This window comes from Octopus bimaculoides, chromosome 22, assembly GCF_001194135.2.
Source record: "Octopus bimaculoides isolate UCB-OBI-ISO-001 chromosome 22, ASM119413v2, whole genome shotgun sequence".
NCBI classification, from domain to species: Eukaryota; Metazoa; Mollusca; class Cephalopoda; order Octopoda; family Octopodidae; genus Octopus; species Octopus bimaculoides.
The window spans coordinates 26,880,144-26,886,127 of NC_069002.1; positions in this window are offsets into that span (position 1 = coordinate 26,880,144).

The window sequence follows — 5,984 nt, forward strand, 5'->3', positions numbered from 1 at the left end:
TTTTCTATTATTATTGTGGCGGTGAGCTGGCAGAATCATTAGCGCATTGGACAAAATGCTTTAGAGACATTTTGTTCGGTTCTTTACGTTCTGAGTTCAAATCCTGCTGAGGTCAACTTTGCCTTTCATCCTTTCGAGGTCAACAAAGTAAAGTACCAGTCATGTACTAGGGGTCAGTGTAACCGACTTGTCCCCCTCTCCACTTGAAAATTGCCGGCCTTGTGCCAAAATTTGAAAGCATTTTTTTTTTTTTCACTATTATTAATTTTTATGACTTGATTTTATTCTTTCAATGTATTATTATTTTTTTTTTCATTATTATTATTTTCCACCATATCTGCTGACTTCAATGGAATCAATTCTTTATCTGGCTGTGGAAAATTTCCCCTTCACTTTTTTTTTTTTATTTTTCTTGCCAATGTTGTCTTTTTCTAAAAAAAAAAAAAAAAAAAGGAAAAAAAAAACTATATTTTGGTCTGGCTTCATTTGATTGTGGGCGGTGAAATTGCTAATAATAACAATAATAATAATAATAATAATAATAAAGAAACCAGTTAGAATTTTTTTTTTTTGTAAATTTGTCCTATCATATTCTGACCCCTCACCCACCTCCTCTCACCACCACTACCTAGCCACTTCCACCACTGCTAAACAACTGAGGCAAGACGTCATTGCTATGCTAAAGCAAGCGGGCTATTCTGGAAAAAAAAAATGGAATATCTGTTCCTGGAAAACAAAAAATAATGTTTTACTTCAGTATCTCCATGATTTCTTGGGAGATGAGATGAAAGAGTGGAAGAGAGAGAGAGAGAGAGTGGGAGAAAGGAAGAAGAGAGAGATTCCTTTGTCTATTACATAAGGGACTTCCTAATGAAATTCTACAAGGCCAGGACCTATTTGGAATCTTGTAGAATTTACTCCCAAAATTCAAGAGGATGTCAGGTTTTTTTTTTTAAGACCCCTACCAAATATTTACAAGCTGACCCTCCTTATTAAATATTTAAATGCAATTCTAGAACCTACTCACCTCATCCCCTTCCCCTCTTATGTGACCCATCATCATACAATTCTACAATTTAACCCTTTAGCATTCGGCCATATCCAGCCCAAATATTCTCCCTGTTTTTTTTTATGTTCAAACTGGTCAGATCCAGCCTCTCACACCTATCCAAGAGTGTCATTCTCAGTATAAACACCCACATCATTGAACTCTCAAAGCTAAAAGATAATGCAGGATTAATTGTAAACGAGGTGAATAAACAAGCATTACACTGGTCAGATAATCTGAATGCTGAAGGGTTAAGGACTACATCAATGTTTGTATCTCCTAATTTTATCCCTAATTTTTTTCCTGGAATTTACAAGAAATTTCCATGCCTGAAACCAAATTACTGGGCTGTTGCGATGTTTTACTGATCTATTTACTAATAATGGTCCTAGAATCATAGAATAATGTTATTAGATTAGACTAGTTAGTTCTTTAGTTTCTGGTAATGGTTCCAAGAGAAGTTATGCTTTTGACTAGTATGTGTAATTGTGTCTTTCAATGGTTACTCTTACCGTGAGCAGATAAGGTTATCGTGTCAAACTAGCAAACAACACTTTTAGTGCTTATTCGTCTTTCTATAACTAGGAGCAACCTTATTCATGGTTGCTAAGATTTTCATCTTGAAAACCGTGAGAGGGAATAAGGAATGAAATGGTGACCTCGGTCATATTATATACATACACACACATACATACACATTGTAACTTTTATCTCTGGCTTTCAGTAATTATTTTAATAACCCTATAACATTACATATCTACAGATTGTCTATAAATCCGTGTGCAATTTAAAATACTTGTCATAGCTATACATGACAGAACTAATCTGGTAAAAAGTATAAGAAAGAACAAGTATTTAAATTAATTATTGGGATTGTTAATTTTCAATATGTCCACAATCATTCCATACACAAATGGTTATATGAAAAATATTTTGCAGCTGGTTTTTCAGTAATACCATCTATCACATCAATTATCCTTGTTTGCATGTCCTCTGAAGATTGAAGTTTGGTTGAATAATGGATTCTAAACCTTTGGACAGCAACAGTAGATTTTAGCTCATCTAACCAAAGAACAGAGTTTCCTTCCTCTTTGCAGGGAAGCCATAGGTCAACAGCAATTCCACAAAAATAAGACATTTTGAAGTTTAAAGAAAAAGATTAAAAAAATAGTAGTTAAAACACATAATAAACCAATTTTCCAAAGACAAGGAAAAAAAAAAACTAGAAACATCGAGCTTTCTTACAGATTACTTCTATCAAATATAAAGCTGTAGGTATTTGAAATTGCACACAGACTTTATAGACACCCTGTATATATAAAGGCTATAGATTGAGAAAGCACTCTGTAAGCAATGATGCCTTTTTATTATTTTGCAATATTGAGTTGAGAGTTCAACTCCCCCCTCCCCTCTCATGAGTGTCACTCAGAGCAGAGTGGACTCCTAAGTTTTTCTTGATAAGCCTTATAATGATATCTCTCCTAATCCAGTAGATTATTGCTATAGCAACTTGAATATTTTAAACATAATAGAAAAGACTTAAATTTTACTTCTTTGTATTCAAACTAACTTCCCAAACCATTCCTTAATCCCTAAAATACTTCCCTAAACTGTTTATTGCCCCTCTCTACCTTTATCTGTGGCATTCAGTCTTTCTAACTTCCATTCTATTCTTTATACCATTAATTCTCTGTAGTTTTTTCGCTATGGCATTCTAGTTCAGTTTCATGTTCTTCAGAACTCCAGCTTACTAAATAACAAACAATCAAAAATATTCTGCTAACCATACTAAAATCTGCAAAACTTCTTGAACATTACCATCTTTGGAGCAGTTTATATCAATGTCTCTTTTGAAATGTGAATCTTCTACCAAAATGGTTCATTTCTTCAGAGTTTCATTAAATCACATCAGCTCAAGTTGATAGGTTATCAGAGTGCAGACTGCTGTTGGAATGGACAGTCACATTACTCCTGTCTGTGAAATGTCCCATGAACCGAGACATTTAATGATTGAACAGCTAAGTCTATCTAGTTACAAATAGAAGCTATGAATGGTTCTATATCATTCTGAGTTGAAGAAGTACCACCTGATGAACATCTTAATGTAACTTGCAATAAACATTGATGTCCCAGGTTCCACAAGGCTAAACTACCTCTAGGTATTTCAGCCTTTCTATAGAACCAATCTTGAAGTAGATTACCCAATAATCAATGGTTATGGCATTTATGATATTGCAACAAAACAGAAAAAGCCTGGAGGTGATTCCTCTAAGATTCCTTAATTACATTCAAACTCCCACATATATTTTATTTTCTGTTGAGTATTTTAACTTAAATGACTTATATCCTTGTTTTTGTCCAAAAATGGAAAAAACCTAGATTTATTGTTTAATTCAAAAATATCGACTAAACATCATCAAAGGGTTTGTAGGTTCTTTGATCTTAATTAAGGTGTAATTTAACTTAATGTGATCGAGTTCGTTGTGAGGATTATTTTATAACATCTTATTTCTATATTCTTTTCGATGTTTACTTCCATACACATAAACACATATCTAATATACAGATATAAACATATATACACATTCACACACACAAGCATGCATACACACATGCATACAAACAAACACATACATTTTGTTTCAGTCGTTTGACAGCGGCCATGCTGGAGCACTACCTTTAATCGATCAAATCAACCCCAGGACTTATTCTTTGTAAGCCTAGTACTTATTCTATCAGTCTCTTTTGCTGAACCGCTAAGTTACAGGGACGTAAACACACCAGCATCGGTTGTCAAGCGATGGTGGGGCAGATAAACACAGACACACAAACATACACACACACACACACATATACGATGGACTTCTTTCAGTTTCCGTCTACCAAATCTACTCACAAGGCTTTGGTCGACCCGAGGCTATAGTAGAAGACACTTGCCCAAGGTGCCACGCAGTGGGACTGAACTCAGAGCCATGTGGTTGGTAAGCAAGCTACTTACCACACAGCCACTTTCATTATTCATTAACATATGGAATTGGTTAAAAGTGGAATGAAAGACTTTCTTTTTCCTTTCCCCATTCCTTAAATGAAAAATATATTTCATTCAGGATCTTCCAAAACAAGAGTCTTTAAATAAATTAGCACAACATCGTCATGACAACAATTATAATTAACAACAAAAAGGGTGGCGGGGAATGTTACTGGTGACAGAACAAGGTGATTGGAGGTGGGTATTAATAACCTATATTGAAATGAACTATTTAATCTGAGGTCATTTGACCTGGTTGATAATTTTTCTGATAGCAGAGTATTAGTCTGTTGCCATCGTTAAGCAATTCACCATTAGCTTATCTTTATACTAAAGCAGTCTGTCATTATCTTACCCTAACTTACCTTTATACAGATACAATCTACCTTGATTGTTAATGTTTTTTTTTTTTTTTATTTGCTACCATTATTATTGTTGTTGTGTATTTCTAATAAAAAATCCACTGATAAAGAAATAGAGCCGGTAGGAATTGTTCAGAGTAAACAAGTTGAACTGATGAGAGTAACCTTTACAATAAAGTCTATGAAATGTCATAACATTATAAGAGAGAGAGACTGTCCTGAACAACTACAGCGACCACCACCAATAACATTGCTACTACCACTACAACCATTGTCTCTACTATAGCTACTACTGTCCCACCTTGATACAAATTTTATTTCCTTCCTAATTCCTTGTTGCTTTGTCTTCAGAAATGTCCTGTAGGTTGTAATCCCAGAAACCATGTGCGATATCACAATTCTAGAATAAGGTTTAAAAAACTGAAGAAAAAATAAGAAACTAGGAATTCAATTTATCTGTTTATGGGTGATCTGTGGAGGAATGTAGTTCAGTGGTTAGGATGTTACATTCACAATCATGAGATTGTGGGTTCAATTCCCAGACCAGGCAGTGCTTTGCGTTCTTGAGCAAAACATAACTTTCACATTGCTGCAGTGCACTCAGCTGTAATTGGGTTGACCCTGCACTGGAATGGTGTTTTGCTTAGGGGGGAATGTTGACATGCCTGCTTAGCCAGCAGGGTGTAACAACGTCCAATAATTTGATCGATACCGTCTTGTGTCAACTACCAATTTAAATATGGAACAAAAACAATTGGTGTTGTGTCATCTAGTTAAACGTCATAGAATACCAACACTATGTTTAGCTGTAGCTTGGCCAAATGGTTCAGAAGTTCACAACCACAAGAATCCAGGTTCAAACTCACTGTACAGCATCTTAAACAAATGTATTTTACAGCGGCCTTGGGTTAACTCAAACCTTGTGAGTGAATGTAGGTTGATGGAAACTATGCTGAAGCCTGCTGAGTAGATTGTAACTAATTGCAATTCAAACCATCCACCCTTGTCACATATGTAATTCTCATGGTACTTGGAAATTACATAAATGGTACATGTGTCAATGGAAATGGTCAGTCATATACACACAAATTTTATGAACAGGGAATTCAGTTAATTGAACAACTGATGACCCATTATTGAAACCAAATGAAGATCCAATTAATTAATCTACTAACGAGCACTTACATTCAGTAGTAAGCATTATTGATCTTTGGTCCTATCTCAATCAAAATTTTACTTTTAACCCTTTAGCTTATAAACTGGCCATATCTGACCTTTCTCACCTACTCTACAATGTCATTCTAAAAAATAAACAATTACATCACCAGATACTTAAATCCACAGGACATTGCATGATAAATTCAAAACAATGTGAATAAATAATAAGAATTACATTTGACAGAATAATTCGAACACCAAATGGTTAAAATTCCTGAGAAAACTTACTTCCTACTTTCTCTTTCAATCCCCAAAACCCAGTAGCAAACAACTAAAGCATCGGTTTTTAGATTCCATTACAGCTTAATTCTCTCTCCCCCCCCCCCCC